An 18,585-nucleotide genomic window follows, 5' to 3' on the forward strand; every position below is an offset into this window, starting at 1 on the left:
CAAATGCCCTTTCCCTTCCCCGGCTTCACTTTTCAATGATTCTCCTGTATTCAACTAATCCAAAAACTAGGCATGAAGCTGACCTGATTGTGTTATAGGGTCATCAAGGGCCAACACCTTTCTAAGAGTAGAATTTTAGAAGTCCGAAAGACTTAATGCTTTTAGAAGTACCATTCTTAGGTACTCTATAAAATATTTGTTGACTGAATGAATCTTTGTCTTATCCGTCAATGGCCATCATCTAAGGATAAAGACAGGCTTATTCTCAAAGTAACTGGAAAGCTGAGGGAATATTCAGACCTTCCTTACCTGATTCTTTGCTTCTTTATTTCCAAGAAAATCTTAATTCAAAGATAGAATATTTTAAAATATATCTATATGTATGTATGCACATATAATATGCATATGTATGTAGTATGTTAAAAAATATGTGTAATTCAATTTAAAGTGGAATTTATATGATTTCTATGAATGCTGAATTTAATTACTTTTCTTTAGAAATTGGATATTATTTGTCTATATTTTAACTGTTGAAGATATAACATCACCTACTCTGATATGGTGTTATACTTAGGGTTGTCTTGCTCATTCTCTCTGTCCCCTACGTGAATTGCAGATTTAAAGCTATAGATAAACCTGAGACTATATTTCAGCAAAATATGCCAATAAACAAAGTCAGCATCAATGGTAATAATATCATTATTACCTGACCCAGGTAGTGCTATTATTCTCCTGTCTTTAAACATATTTTCACTTGTTCTCCCACATAATTAATTTTTATTCTCTTCAGTATGATGTGCTTGATGTTTTATCCCCATTTATAACTTTAATTTTTATATCTTCCTCACTGTGCTCTAATTTTATTTACCCAGTTTCCTTAAAAATTCAACTGCTATTACTAGCCAAACAGGTGATGGAGGTAACTCCTCTAATTTCAGGAGCACCCTTTAATGGCTTAGAAGAGTTTTATGGGGACATTCAAGGAATGGGATTATACCTCACACATTATGCATGTCCCTCATTTAATACTGCACCAGGGAAGGATGTAGTTGCAACAAATATTAAGTACCAAAAATCAACCTGGCAAATTAATTTCATTCCATCGAGCATTTTTGACACAGAAGTTGTGTACAAAGATGCAAGATCTAATAAGCTTTTGGATTCAAAATTAATAATTATGTTTGCTTTGCCCAACCAAAATAATAAATTGAATAATATGGAAGCTAACAAAGCTCCTAAAATAAAACCACATAGTTTTGCACTCAGAGATACCGAAACAAGAAAATTCATGGGAAAGTAAGAAAGAGATCAGGGAGAAATGATGAAACAAGCACAGGGAAATTAGACAAAGGGTCACTTATAAATGGATGAAATCAGCAGCCAGCAGAGTAGCTTGAAAACTTAAGCAAATAGCATTTTGGATGCCATATTTTGGATGCTGTATTTTGGATGTACTGATCAATCAGCTGGCTAAAAAAAAGACCTTAATGCAGTAAAGCAAAACAGTTTCCCAAAGCAATAAATTCAAACATTTAATCAAAATCATATTGTTTTTAGTCATTGAGACCTTGGCTAGAATCCATATACATAGTTTCAGTTCTTTTTTAAAGGTTTTTTCTCTTTGGGATCAACGGAGTTTGAAAAATTCCAGATACAACCACGATAAGATGCTTTTCAAAACTCATTTTAATTCTGGTAGTTTAGATGCAGATTAAGGTAAAGACACCAAATACAATACTAGTACAATCTCTCTTAGCTGGGCAAAAAATACTACTTATCCTCCTCAAATATTTTATGTGTGTTGTCCTAAAGGGGCCATTCCTAATTTTTTTAGATTCCCCAAACATCACACAGGATGGTTTTTCTCATAGGGAATTTTTTTTCATACAAACGCTTAATTCTCAATAGATCTTAGGACTTGTTTCTCTTACGCAGTGCCTCAAGAACAGAGCCATTTCCTCCTAAGTAGCAGCAATGTTTGGGACACTGAGGAGGATGTGGAAGAGAGTGGAAGCAAGGACACAATTTTTTTAATTAAAAGAAAGAGAATAAACTGGCAAATTTAGACTAGGTCCCAAAGTGGTCTTTTATACATTCATATCATTTAACAAGTCATTAAAATAAATCGCATTTTAATTTTCTGAAAATACAGGACTGTGTCCTCAAGAGAGTCAATAAACTAAATAAGTAGTTGCAACTGGTGTTTTTTGCAATACATAATCTTAAGTCTGAAAGAGTAGAACTAGGTCATAGCAAGGGAGTCAGGGGATCTGTGCAGTTTCCATTGGGTTTTAATCACAAATTTCTCTGGAAAAGCTGAGATAATGAGCTTCAGATAGTTGTAAAAAGATATAGAGAGAAGAGCTGTCAATTAGCATGAAAAGAATTTTCAAAGCACTGGTTTCAATTGTTTGTTTTTATCCAGTTTGAGCAGCCCCCTCCATCCTCGCACCCATCTCCCTTCTACTCTTACATCTATTCACTTTCCTTTCCTACCACCAATCTCAACCCACATACATGCATATAATTTCTTGTCATTTGGCAATAGTTAAAAGGAAAGAGAAGGGAATTAATCAGTTGCTATAAGACTGTCTACTCAGTGCTGAATATCTAGATGAATTCAAAACAGCTAAATATTTGGCATCCTTGAGACACAACAATTAAAAGTTTCTGTCACATAGCCACAGCCAGCGGTTTAGTCTCTTTGAATATATGCACAAACCATGAAATATTTTTTAAATGAACACCAAGCAAGGTCATACATCATAAAACTGGAAAGACAAGACATCTTTAGTATATATTCTTTAAGAAGCACAGGCTTACTTTGAGCATCTAATTTGATCCTTAGATATTATCCAAGATATTTCTACAAAATAAATGGTAAGGAATGCAATAGCAAAAGCATACTATTTGTGCCAGATCCTTATATGCCTAACTTGAGTTGAAAGAAGTTTGATATTAAAGAAATAACTTGAGCCCATAATTGTGTATATTCTGATTCCAAAGACAGGCCAACATCCAGGATTAGGAGGAAATAGAGACTTCTACAGCTAACCTATTCTGTTGAAATGTATAGGAGAGAATAAATGAACAAATTGTATCATTTTAAACATCATATTACCAATGTGTAATTTAAATTTCAATAATTATTCCTTAGAATTGTATGATATTTTCACTTTTCTCCAGCACATTTTGCAGTCTAGCATTTTATTTGATACTCACACATCCCAATGAGATAAAGAGATTATTGTATCTATTTTATACATTGAGAAGCCAAGACAGTAAGATAGCAACTGATTTGGCTGAAGCTAAGTGAAATTTACATTAGAAACTCAATTTTTCCCACAATACCACATTGTTTTTGCTGTTTGCTTTTTCTACCAAGAAATCAGGGAACTATAAATATAGGCTGTGTCTACAAGGAAAATTTAGGGACTGCATTCACTTAGACTCCTGACAATTACCATCACAGATTCAAAGAGCATCTATTCAACATTACACCAAGTAAAATTGTGGAAAGAGGGGTGGTTCTGCTTTCTTTCGGTGTTTCACCTTAATTTTTTTTTCACTTCATAATCTAACCAGAAAATATAGCACAATCTGCCAGTTGTCTTTCCTATGGAGAATATCTGAGTTGAGATAGGAGGGAGTTTCAAGAATTCAGTAGGAAAGTTTATTTGATCCCTTACTTAAATGCAATATCCTAATATAGATAAGTTAAAACAATAATACCAGGGGGAAAAATGAGGCATCCTTATTATGCCCACAGTAAATTCGTAACTTTGCAAATTGAACTGTCACTTTAAGGGTTTCTTTTAATGAAATTTGTGTGCCACTGACTTGTATGCAAGGACCTAAGGCTAAAAAATCATAATGAGCAATGTCCAGCCAAGGAATTAAGAAAATAGCTGAGCTTCTTGTTGATATCTCTTCCCAGGTATACATGGACAGACATTATTATAGTAAAACATTATTTTTTTAATGTAGTAATTCCAATTATATGATTAATAAAGCATAATCTTCACAAAGTTAGAAATGTGGCATATATTAGAACATATTTGCTTAATCCTATTATGTATCATGATCAATAATGTTGAACAGTTTTATGATTAGCTTATCTTATTTTCTTTTAATATTATGGACTATGGCTAAAGTAATAAACTGGATTTTCCTACTAGTGATCTACAATTCAGTTTTCACATTCATTTTAAAGTTGTCCAAAGCTAATATTTTATGATTTTTATTAGAACAAGCATATTATTTTACTGAATTTCTGCTATCTTAGAGATACATATCTATATCTATATATGTATATATTTCTAAAGATATATACATTTATTAATTAAAAAACACTTCTTCCTTATTCATATTTTAAAACAAGCCATTAATCAACTTTCACAATTTGTTTTAAAGATGGTAAAGGATTAGGACCAGGGTCTATTTTAGTTTGAATTGCCTTTATTAACAAAGAAAACCATTTTAATGATCAATTTCTTTACCTCACCAACTCTCTTTACTTCTAGGAAAATTGTTCATTTAATGGTATCCCAAGAAATTTGACCTTTTCCCCCTCTGACTAAACAGAGGTCCTTTTCACAATCTATATTTTAATGAACTCATAAAAATATCATTGGGAGTTCTTTGTATTAATGGTGGCCCCAAGGATGTTGAAGTTTGAACTTGTAAGTGAATATAAAAGTTCCCTGAAGTTGAAAATCTCTTTTTCGTTCTCAGCCTTTCAGATCCCTTAGGAAAATTGGGTCAAATTAATGCTTCCTTCAAAGGCAAGAAATCTGTATAGGAAAAAAATGTATAATCTAAATTAGACATTTTCAAAATTTTAAGACCCACCAGTGGACTCCACAAACTTCAATTGTGAGCACTCAAAGAATTTCAACAGGTAAGGGAGTGCACTTACTTTTAAATAATGTTGTAATGTTTAATTATCTATATTCTACTAGTTGGCAAATACATGCTATTTCAGCAGCAGTAAAAAGAAATAATAACTTGTTGATTTTTCTATGTTATAAAGGCAGTCAAGAGAAGTATCAGGTGGTTAAATGGAACCATAAATTTATAACAACACAGGAATTATTCATATTCTTTCCCAACTTTTCTGTTTGATTTATGTCAAAAAAGTATTTTGAGAAAAACTAAGGGCTTTTGGTGAGAAATTCTATAAAATTGAGGTGATTAGATATAACATATGCAAATATAAGTTATAAATCTTTATGTACAACCTGAGTCCTCATTTTTAGGAAACAACAGAAAACTAATTTTTAATGAAACTTACTTTTTCTCCCCATCCCTTTCAAGAAACTAAATATAACTCAATTACTTTCTTTGCATTGCATAAAAAATTAATTTGGAATAACCAAATCTGTAAGTCTATATTAAGGATGCACTTTCAAAAGAAATTTAAAAAAGAACCAGATTTTTAAAAATTCATCTCTTATCCTTAATATAGCCCATATAATATAGAAATTAAATATATTAACTTTAAAATGCATTAGTTGCAAAAGTTAGCCTATGTTGTTTGATAGGTATTTTGATCACAATAGTAGACATATATTATACAGTTAGAAACAGAAGTATTATTATCAATGATGTTCCTTGAAGGAGCCTTATGAAAATTTCTTACATATGAGTACATAAAAATGTATCTATGTGCAGATTGGTATGGGAGGTGTGCATGTGGACCTTCATACAAATGGTTATATTGGTAAGTTACTGCATCCACAGCAGTTCCTTTTCTATAAGTTTCTTTCTTATTAAACAGAATTTCTAGATTTCTGTGAGACTGACTGAGACCTACCTCCTCCAAAACAGAGTACCAAGGATTTGGGGAAAATATATTTTCCAATTAGACCTTGAAAACTTCATGAAAGATAAAATACTTGGGGTTATGATGCATCCTGTGAGAAATTTAACATAAACAGAGCATAGCTATTATTATTTTAGTCAGGAAAAAGTCATATATATATATACACACACACACACACACACACACACACACACACACACACACACACACACACACACACACACACACACACACACACACTTCTCATGTTATAGCTCCACAACATTTTATTGAGCATTTCCATTGTCTGTGTGGTTCTTAGCCTATTAGAAGCTTTGTTCTAAACAGTCAGTTTTTTTCCTATTGCCTCTCTATGTAAACAAGGATATTTTCATGTGAGGATAACTTTCAAAGACTGCGTTTTGAACTATTTTTATTGAAGTATAATTGACATAAAGTACAATTTGATAAGTCTTTGTAATCATCATCACATCTAGGTTATGCCAGGCATTGAAAAGGTACAAACTAGTTTAATATAGGTTGATGGTGACTATGTCCAAGAAGGAGAAGAGAATGAGAAAGAATTGGGAAGAATGCTTAAAGAATTAATGGCCAAAATTTTCTCAATTTGATGAGAGACATGAATGTATATATCTAAGAAGCTCAAAAATTCAAAGACTGATAAACACAAGGAGTTTCACATCAAGACAAATTATAATCAAACTCTTCAAAGCCAAAGATAAAGAAAAAAATCTTGAAATTAGCAAGAGAGAAATGACTCATTGTGTACAAGGATTATCAATAAGAATTATGACCAATTTCTCAGCAGAAACCAGAGGTGAAAAAGTGATAGCATAATATTTTTAAGTGCTTAAAGGAAAAAAAATTGTCAACCAAGAATTCTGTATTTGACAAAACTATGTTTCAAAGATGAAGAAGAAATAAAGCAATTTTGAAATAAGTAACAGCTGAAATAGTTTTTCTGTAGTGGACCTGCTCTGTAAGAAATGCTGAAGGGATGCCATCAGGCTGAAATGAAAGGCCAAAAGACAGTAACAAAAAGACATATGAAGAAATAAAGAACATAGTAAAAGTAGCTACATGAGCAAATATAAAAGCTGTATTTTTGTATTTTTATTTGTAACTACTCTTTTTTCAATGTGATTTAAATGAAAATGCATAAAACAATAATTATAAACCTATGTTAATGATCACACAATATATAAAGATGTAATTTTTGACAATAAAAAAAGAGGAACAGATATGTACAGGAGCAGAGATTTCTGTATACTATTGAATTTATGTTGGTATTAATATAAAGTAGATCTTTATAAACTTAAGACATTAACTTGTAATCCCCAAAATAATCACTAAGAACATAACAAAAAATATACAGAAAAGGAAAGAGGAAGAGAATCAAATGGAAAAAAATCAATTAAACACAAATGAAGGCAGTGATGAAGGAATTGAGAACTAAAAAGATATAACATAGAAAACAATAAAAATCTGGCAGAAATAATTCCTTCCATATCAGCATTTATATTGATTGTATGGATTAAACACTCAAATTAAAGGCAGAGATTGGAAGAACGGATTTGTAAAAACACAATCCAACTAGAGGTTGTCTATAAGACTACTTAAATCTGAAGATACAAATAGGTTAAAAGTGAAAGGATGGGTAAATACATTCCATGAAAGAAGCAACCAACGTATCTGAGGTGGCTATATAAATATCAGATGAAAAAGACGAAAACAAAAAGAAAATGTTACTAGAGAAAAAGAGTGACATTTCATAATGATAAAATGTCAAAAGGCCAATCTATCAGGAAGCCATCACAATTATAAATATAACTATACCCAATCACAAAGCACCAAAATACAAGAAGAAAACACTGACAAAAAAGAAAAGTGAAATAGACAATTCAACAAAAAGAGTTGAAATACTTCAATATCCCATTTTGAGTAATGAATAGAAAACTAGACAGAAAATCAACAAGAAATTGAAGACTTGAACAATCCTATAACCCAACTAGAACTATGTTCAATGTCTTATAATAACCTTTAATGAAAAAGAATATGAAAACGAATATATGTATTTGTATGCATGACTGGGACATTGTGCTGTACACCAGAAATTGACACACTGTAATTGACTGTACTTCAATTTTTTAAAAATCCTATAACGTAACTACATCTAACATACATCTATTAAATATTCCATTCAACAACAGCAGAATATACTTTTTTCAACTAGACATGGAAAATTCTCCAGGATAGATTATATGCTAAGTCATAAAACAAACTTCAATAAATCTAAAAGAATAGAACAAATACAAAGTATGTTCTTTAACATAATTGAATGAAGTTAGAAATTAATAACATAAAGAAATTTGAGAACCTAACAAATACGTAGAAATTAAACAAAACACTCCTAACTGGGTCAAAGTAGAAGTCAAAGGGGAAATCATAAAATACTTTGAGGTGAATGAAAATGAAAACATAATATAATAAAATGTATGGAATGCTACTGAAGAAGCGCTTAGAGGTAAATTTATACCTTTAAATGCCTATATTAAGAAAGAAGAAATATCTTAAGTCAATAATCTAAGCTCTCACCAAGAGAAATTGCAAAAGGAAAAGCAAACTATACCTAAAGAAAGCAGAAAGAAGGAAATAATAAATACGAGAACAGAGATAAATGAAATAGAGAATAAGAAAACAATGGAGAGAATCAACTAAGCCAAAAGATGGATCTTTGAAAAGGTCAATGGAATTGACAGATCTTTAGGTAGATTGACTATGAAAAAAAGAGAAAAGATTCAAATTACTAAAATCAGAAATGGAAGTGGAAACACTACAGATTTCATAGAAATAAAAAGGATTATAAGAGCATACTATACACAATTTTAGACCAATACATTCAATAATCTAGTTGAAATGGAAATTCCTGTAAACACACAGTCTAAGAATGAACCCTGAATAAATAGAAAAGCTGAATAGACCTATAACAAATAAAGCAATTGAGTGAGTAATGTAAAAACTCCAAACACAGAAACACCCAGTACCAGATAGCTTCACTGGTGAATTCTACCAAACCTTTAAAGAAGAATTAACCCATCCTTCTCAGGCTCTTCCAAACAATAGAAGAAAAGGTAACACTTCCTAGTCGATTTCATGATGACAGAATTACAGTGATCCTAAGCTATACAAAGGCATTATAAGAAAAGAAAAATACAGGTTGATATCCCTTTAAAAATAGATGTACTATTCCTCAGCAATATACTTGCAAACCAAACGCAGCAGCATATGAAAAGGATTATACACCATGGCCAAGTGGGACGTATAACTTAACATACAGTTTAAAATACCTTATTATGCCACATTATCATCAATACTTGGTATGCTGGACTTTAATTTTAGTCATTCTAATTGGTGTGTAGAGATATTTTATGGTGTTTTTAATTTGCATATCCTAAATGACTAATGCTGTTGAGCATCCTTTCATAGGTTATTTACCACTCATATATCTTCTTTAGTGAATAGTCTGTTCAAATGTTTTTACTTTTTTGTTATTTCTTCCTTATTATCAAGTCCTTAAGAGTTCTTTGCGTATTCTGGATGTAAGACTTTTATCTGATACATGCTTTTTTTCTCTGTCTGTGGATTGTCTTTTCATTCTTTTGAATGCATATTTCAGAGAGGAGAAGTTCTTAATTTTAATGAAGTGTACTTTATCAATTTTTTTCTTTTATAGATGGCCATCATATCTACAAAATTTTGTCTGAATAATTCAAGGACTTAAATATTTCCTCCTATTTTTATACTGGTAGGTTTTACATTTAGGTCTGTGATCAGTGTTGAGTTTAATTTAGCATGTGGTTTGAGTTATGGTGTTTTTTTTTTTTTTGCATATAGGTATCAAATTGTTTCAGCTCTATTTTTTTCTCTACTGAGTTGTCTTTGCAACTTTGTCAAAAATCAGCTTTTAATGTGTGTGTGGGTCTATAAAGGGACTCTTTATTATGTTTCATTGATGTGTTTTTGTTGTTACAGCAATACCACACAGGCTTGATTAATGTAGCTTTATAAGAAGTCTTTAAAACATGAAAGTGTTGCCTCTCCAATGTTGTTCTTCCTTTTCAAAGTTCTTTTAGCTATTCCAGGTCCTGTTCATTTACATGTAAATTTTAAATCAGGTTGTCAAATTCACACACATACAAAATCATGCTGGGATTTTGATTGGGATTGTATTAAACCCATAGGTCAGTTTCAGGAAATTTAGCATTCTATTCTATATTGACTCATCTGACCATGAAAAAGGCACATCTCTTTATATACTCAAGTCTTATTTAAATCCCCTCAGCAAAATTGAGAGTTTGCAAGTATTTATTAGATTTAGCCCTATTTCATATTTTTTAGACTCTTGGAAATAGTATTACCTTAAATTTAATTTCTGATTGTTTGTTGCTAGTATATAAAAATATGGTTGAGTTTTGTATATTGATCTTTTGACCTGCAAACTTGCTAAGTTACTTGTTAGTTCTAGTAATGTTTTTGTAGATTATGTCAAATTTTCTACATAGACAATCATGTCATCTGCAATTAAAACAATTTTACGTTTCCCCTTACCATGTGATTGCCTTTTTAAATTGCTAGTCTTATTGAACTAGCTACAATCAGCAGTATAATGTTATATAGAAATGTTGAGAGCAGACGTCTTTGTCCTGTTGCTAATCTTAGAGGAAAGTATTCAGTCTTTCACCATTAAGTATGATGATACCAGAAAACTTTAATAGATACTCTTTATTAGGCTGAGAAAATTCCCTTTTATTCCTTGTTTGTTGAATGTTATTACTGTAAAAGGGCGTTGAATTTTGTCAAATTATTTTCCTGCATATTTTGAGATGATACTATGCTTTATCTTTTAGGGGTTGTTAATATGATGAATGACATTGACTGATTTTGAAATGTTAACCCAGTCTTGGTCTGGATTTTATAAAATCTTGTTTAGAATATTTGCATATATATTCATTAGAGTTATTGATCACTTTACTTGAAATGTTGTATGTGGGGTTTTTTTTTTCCTGTTTTGGGTATTAAAGTAATGCTCCTCTCTCAGAATGAGTTAGAAAGTGTTCTCTCCTCTTCAGTTTAGTAGAAGAATATGTGTATAATTGGTATTACTTCTTCCTAGATGGTAGATATTTTCCGAGATTACTTCTGGGACTGGAATTTTCTAGATGGGAAGGTTTTCAAACAAAATTTCAATTTAATGAATAAATAGCTATTTCATCTTGTGAAAATTTTGGTTGTATGTGTCCTTACAGAAATATATGCTTTAAGTTTTGAATTTTGATGACATAAAGTTATTTATGTATTTCTCAAATCATAGTTTTCATCTCTTTAAAATTTGTAGTGAGATTCTCATTCCTAATATTTTAAGGCATGTCTTCACTCTTTTTTTCTCTCTAATCAGTCTGACTGGAGATTTACCAGTTTTATTGATTTTTACCAAAGAACTAGCTTTGTTTACACTAATTTTCTCTATTTTTTTCTGTTTTCTATTTAATTGATCTCTGCTCTGATCTTTATTATTTTCTTTCTCTTCAAGTTTAATTTGCTCTTCTTTTTCTAGTTTCTTGAGGCATGTTTCATGCAGGCAACATATAGTTGGGTCTATCTTTTTCATCCACTCTGCCAGTCTCTTCCTTTTAACTGAGGGTATTTAGATATTTGCATTTAATATGTTTATTATTGTAGTTAGGTGTAAATCTATCATCTTTCAATTTGTTTTCTATTTGTTCCATCTGTTCTTTGTCTTTCTTTGCCTATTTTTTCTGTCTTCTTTTGAACTAATTGTTTATTTTTATGATTAACATTTATCACTATTTTTTAGCTTATCAGAAATAGCTCTTAGTTTTTTAATTTTAGAGTTGGATTTAGGGTTTATAGGATACATTGTTAACCTCACAGTCCATTTTCAATGACACTAAACCACTTCACATATAATGTAAACACCTTCAATAGTTTATTTCCAATCCTCCTCTCCTAGACTTTGTGCTGTTATTTTCACTTCAAATTTAATTTTTATTTTGTTTATTTCTTTGTTTAAACAGTTACATTTTATAGAGATTTAAGAAATAATAAAACACTTGTAAGTTTTCTGACATAATTAGCATTTCCAATGCTCTTCATTCCTTTGTGTTGAACCAGATTTCTATGTGGTATTTTTCTTCTGCTTGAAAACCCCCTTTAACATTTATGTTGTTGTGTGGGTCTGCTGGTGATAAATTCTTTTAATTTTTTAAGCAAAAATGTCTTTATTTCACCTTCATTTTAAAGATGTTTTGCCTGAGTAAAAAAAAAAAAATTCTAAGCTGACAGTTTTATTTTTTATTTCAGTACTTTAAAGAGGTTGCAACAGTGTCTTCTCACTAGCATTATTTTTCCAACAAGAAATATAATGCCATCCTTATGTTCCTCTTTTCAAACATGTCTTTTTTTTTCTCTGGTTGCTTTGCAAATTTTCTCTTTGCCACTGGTTTTGAGCAATTTGACTGTGATAGGCCTTGGTATTTTCTTCATGTTTTTTGTTTGGTTTCATTAAACACCTGGGATATGTGAATTTATACTTTTTATCAAATTTGGAAATTTTTCGGTCGTTATTTCCTCAAATACTTAGTGTATATCCACATCTCTCTCCTCTCCTTTGAAGATGCCAATTCCATGCATATTAAGCTGTTTGAAGTTGTACCACAGTTCACTGATACTACTTTCATTTTATTTTATTCTTATTTCTCTGTGTTTCATTTTTGATAGTTTCTATTGCTAGGTTCTCAAGTTCACTAATCTTTTCTTCTGGTCTATTTAATACAGCATTACCCCAAACCAATGCATCTGTATATCAGACAGTGTGATTTTCATTTCTAAAGCTTGATTTGGATCTTTTATATATCTGTCATATCTGTAGTTAACTTTTGAATATATGCAGTACAGCTATAATAACTGGTTAATATCCTTGTCTGATGATTCTACCACCTGGATTAGTTCTGGGTTGTTTTCAGTTCACTGATTATTTTCTTCATTATGGGTCATATTTTCCTACTTTTTTACATTACCAGTATTCATTGATTGGATGCACTATGCTGTGAATTTTACCTCATAGGGTGCTGATATATTTGCATTCCTAAAAATATTCTTGTTCTGAAAAGGAATTAAGTTACTCGGAAACAGTTTGACCTTTTTGAGTCTTGCTTTTAACATTTGTTAGGCTGGACTGGAGCAGCATTTTAGTCTATGGATAATCATTCCCTACTACACTGAGACAATACACTTCTGAGTACTCTACATGCCACATGCATTATGAGGTTTTCCAGTTTGACTTGTGGGAAGAAGCACTACATCTGGCCTCGTGTAAATGCCGCGAAATTTCTAATCATTTCATATTGATATTTCCCCAGCCTCACCTGGTGTCCTCACACACTTATTGCGATCACCACTCTGCTGAATACCCAAGAGGGACCCTCTATAGATCTTCAAGATTCTCTCTGTGAAGATAACTTCTTTCTGCTACTCTGAGCTGTGAATTTTCTCCCCACTCAGATATATTTTTTTTTCATGCAAGCATTCCACTAGGCTGTCCCTCTGCTGTTTCCCAGAAACTATCTCAAAGCAGTAAACTGAGGGAGTTATAGTTCCCACTTCATTTCTTTTCTGTCTTTCATGGGTCACTGTCCTTTATTTCCTGATTTCCAGTATCTTGAAAACACACACACACATACACACACACACACACACACAATGCTATTTCAGGTGAGAAGGTAAATATAATTCCTATTATTCCATTGCAACTGGAAGCAAAACCCCAACACTACATCTTAATTTTATTTTAAATCAGACACTAAATGAACTGAAATGATTTTTTATTTTCCTAGCACATTAGTGGATGGGGAACATGGCCTGGTGGGTATGTCAACTTTCTTCTGTCAAAGATCACCAAGAACACATACATCGTAGAAAAAGTTGGGTTTATTACTCATTTCAGCAAGAGATTGTACACCTTCTGGAACCATGGGACATCTCACAGATGTGCTGGATTTAGCAAATAAAAATACTGAATACCCAGTTAAATTTGAATTTCACATAAACAATGAAAAATTATATATTGTAACTATGATGCAATATTTGGAACATGCTTATAAAGTTATCATTTATCTGAAATCCAAATTTAAGTGGGCATCCTGCATTTTATCTGGCAATTCTAGTGCTATGGTCTGAATATATGTGCTCCCCACTGCCCCAAATTCTTATGTTGTAACACTAACAGCAAATATGATGATGTTAAAGGTGGGGCCTTTGGGAGATGATTAGGTCATGAGGGAGGAGTCTACATGAATCGGATTAGCATTCTTATAAAAGAGATCCCACAGAGCTCTCTGGCTCCCTCCACCAAATGAGGATGTAATTAGAAGTTTGCAGTGCAAAAGAGGGCCTTCATCTGACCATGTTGGCACCCTGGTCTTGAACTTCCAGCCTCAGAACTATGAGAAACAAATTTCTGTTATTAATAAGCTGCCCAGTATGTAGTACTTTATTATAGCAGCTTGAGTGGACTAAGACATGTAGTCACAGCAAGAGGGTGTTAGAAAAGGTTACTAAAGGATTTGGGCTCCTGTTAGGTATTATGAGGTTGGGCTCAGTGATTAAGAAAATGGAGCTTTGCTCTGGACTGGACGCTTTTAGTATCTGGAGGCAATTCTCTGAGTATCTTCTTAATAAACGTGACCTCTAGGGATGGCAGACTAGAACAAAGATACAGGTACTATTGGTAGAGAAGTGGCAGTCACTCAGGTTAGCCAGGTGTGGTATGCAGAAGAGTACCTCCAAAATGTCCACATCAATCCTTGGAACCATTGGTTATTTTATTTCATATGGCAAAAGGGACTTTGAAGATGTAATTAAGGTTAGGACCTTAAGAAAGGAATGGCCTGTATTATCCAGGTGGGGTCAATCTAATTACCTGAACCCTTTTTAAATGCAGAGAACTTCCTCCAGCTGGAAATAGGAGAGATTTGAAGTAAGACTCGATTGGTCATTCCTAAAGGGAGGGCCACATGAAAAGCATGAGAAAGAAGGCAAGCCACCTCTAGAAGCAAAGCCTCAACCCTCATCTGACAGCCAGCAAAAAAAAGCTGGATTTCAGTCCTACAACCAAGAGGAACTGAGTTCTGTCAAAAACCTGATTGATCGTGGAAGTAGATTCTTTCCCAGAGTCTCCAGAAAGGAATGCAGGCCTGCTGACATCTATTTCAGTGTTATGACTCCTACAGCAGAGGACCCAGATGACCCACACTTTGTACCTGAACTTCTGACTGACAGAACTGTGAGTAAATAAATGGGTGTTGTTTTAAACTTGCTAAATTGGTGTTAATTTATTATGGTAGTAATAGAAAACTAATACACCAATAGAGGGTGTGTTTTGGTATTGTATGATGTGGACTATTTTGGGTTTATCTGGGATAAACCCAAAGGGATATTTTGGTATTTTATGACTTGGACCATTTATGATTTTATCTGGGCTTTGACATTATTATGGAATAGTCTTTTTTTTTAATCTTGTTCCATCATGCTCACAAAGTGACATTGTCTAATGTTGATATTCTGAGAAGTTTGTGTTCAGTGGGAGAACACCAAGACTTTGCTGTGAGTGACAGGCAAGCTGGTAGTCATACCAAGACCTAGCTGATAGTACCAAGCCAGCTTCTGGATGTCAGGAGCTGTTTTGGTTATTTTCCTCAGATATATAAGTGCTAACCTACCAGCTAGGTTTACACATCACAACTTCAAAAAATACATGATTCAAATTAGTGATTCAGTGAAATTACAAGTCACTGCATGCTGTAGATCTTTTAGACTAATCAAAATCATAAAGTTTAAAGCAGCAGATATCAAAATATGCTGTTAAGAAAGCTGGGTATCTTTTAGAGAATAGGGTTATTTTTCAATGTCAGAATTTAGATTCCGGGGAGAAATTATAAGTGCTAAAATGAATGCAATCTGAAGATCAGGCTCTTGAAACTATTGGTTCATATACCCAAGTCAATTTACTTATTTTTATACTGGATTTTCTTAGAGAAGGTTTATATTTACAATGAAATTGAAAGGAAGGTACAGAGATTAAACCTTCAGGTTCACTCTTGGTGTTGTATATTCTTTGGGTTTAGAAAATGTATAATGGCATATATCCATCATTATAATATCATACAGAATATTTTTACTGCCCTAAAAATCCTGTGCTTTGCCTATTCATCTCCAACCCTGCCCCCAACTCCTGTGGTTACCACTGATCTTTTATCTCCTTAGTTTTGCCTTTTACAGAATGACATATAGTTGGAACCATACAGTATGTAGCCTTTTCAGATTGGCTTCTTTCAATTAATAATGTGCATTTAAGTTTTCTCTATGTCTTTTCATGGCTTGAAAGCTCGTTTCTGTTTAGCACTGAATAATAGTCCATTGTCCGGATGTACCACAGTTTGTTTATCCATTTACTTACTGAAGGACATATTTGTTGTTTCCAGGTTTTGGCAGTTACAAATAAATCTATTACAAAGATCTATATACAGGTTTTCTGTGTGGACATGTTTTCAAGTTTTTTGGGTAAATACCAAGGAGCTTGATTGCTGGATTGTATGGTAAGAATATATTTAGTTTTGTAGGAAACCACCAAACTTTTTCCCAAAGTGGTTGTACCATTTTGAGTTCCCATCAGCAATGAATGACAGTTCCTTTTGCTCCATACCCTCATCAGCATTTTGTGTTGTCAGCATTACAGATTGTCGCCATTCTAATAGATGTGTAGTTGTATCACACTGTTGTTTTAATTTGCAGTTCCCTGGTGACATTTGATATGGAGCATCTTTTTATATGCTTACTTGCCATCTGTATATCTTCTTTGGTGAGGTGTCTGTTAAGATCTTTGGCCCATTTTTTTCATCAGGTTGGTTGTTTTCTTACTGAGGTCTAAGAATTCTTTGTATATTTTGGGTAACAGTCCTTTATCAGATGTGTCTTTTGCACAGAATATCCCTGTCTATGGCTTTTCTTCTCTTGACGTTGCCTTTCACAGAGCAGAAGTTTTTAATGTTAATGAAGCCCAGTTTCAATTTAATTATTTTTCATATGTAGTGTAAACTAATTTTTTTCTTCTAGAGGAAATACAGATGGGTAAGTGAGAAAATAAAAGTCGTTTGTTTTAGATAGATGTACCATGGCCAGTACAATTTCTTTAAGAAAGAAGGGAGAAATAGGGTACTAAAGTGAAGAAAGGCATTAAAATGTGCTACTTGGAATTACCACCTGAGCTTCTTATTCATTATTGCATGTGGTATATTGGTAATGGATTAGATGCAATATCTTTAAGACACTGCTTTCCTCTTCTCTACAGTATAAGATGCTGTAGAATTCATAAACTCATGCTAAAAGTAAGAGTTCTGTCCACATTATAACAACTGTCAATATTCCAGATGTATCTGATAACCTAGCAGGGCCTTATTATCAGCTCTAGAACCACCGTCATGGAATCTCTGAGAATAGTGTCGATTTTCTAAAATTTTCTCAGGCTTAACTCAGTCTTTCTGTTTAATCTCTGTGGAATCAACCATGGGATCCACAGACATCTTCACCTTTGAGTGATAGACGGGTTCACTGTACCAGATGCCTGTCTAATCTGCACCTCGGTGCTTAAATTACTTGACAGAATCACTACTATCTATGTTATATTTTCTGAGCCTAGAAAGATCTGATTAATTTATTTTCAAATGAAATTTATATTATTAGTGACATCCTTAGAATAAAATGAAATACTCCATATTCACTGAAGAGTGATAATCACAATTTATTATTAGTTTTTATTTCCCACACTCCAAACTAACTCCAATGGAAATCTATGAAAGTCAGAAACACAGGATGAGACCAAGTGATAAGTTAATAAAAAGATTAAAATATCTGACTGACTGTTTTTTTTCTAGGGCTAATTTTTTAAATGGGATGCTAAATTCACTCATATAAAAAGTAGACTTAGAGGAAGTATTTGTGTGTTATTAATTTGATAATATATTTTGTCCTCAGATGACATTATATTCAATTGAACAGGCATGCAAAGTTGATATTAATTTTCCTACCTCTCCAATGAAATGTCATTATCATTAAATATCTAATAAAAAGAGGATCTACTTACCAAGTTTTCAGTGCATTTTATGAAGATTTTGTACTGATCTCCGCTTGATAACAGATATGCAAACTAACAAAAATCATTTTATTTTTGTGTGACTATCCAGAAAATGAAGATGTTAGAAATGAAAAAAATGATGAAAATGAAACTTTGGAGGCTTACATACTCCCTGAAATTCTGTGTGCCTTACTTACTTAAATATCTGAAGTAAAAGAATTACTTTCATGGAAAGAATGACCTTAGCATTTATGATTTCTATAGCCAAGTAGGTAATTGAAACTAGTTTTATTAACTGTGGATGAAGTTCATAAGTTCACATAAATGAAGGATAAAATTATTCTTTCTCTCTTTTCAAACATTTTTCTTTGTCTAAAGCACTTCTACTTGCTGGCTGATAACTTCATAAAAAGAGAGAATAGAAATTCTGAAGAGGCACAAAACCTGCCCCTTACTGGAAAGTGTATAGAGGACAAGAGGACATAGAGTGAAAAAAGCTTTTGAAAACCTCCCTCCCAACTCTTATTCATTGAATATTTTCATGCTTGACTCA

This window comes from Vicugna pacos, chromosome X (genome assembly GCF_048564905.1).
Source record: "Vicugna pacos chromosome X, VicPac4, whole genome shotgun sequence".
NCBI classification, from domain to species: Eukaryota; Metazoa; Chordata; class Mammalia; order Artiodactyla; family Camelidae; genus Vicugna; species Vicugna pacos.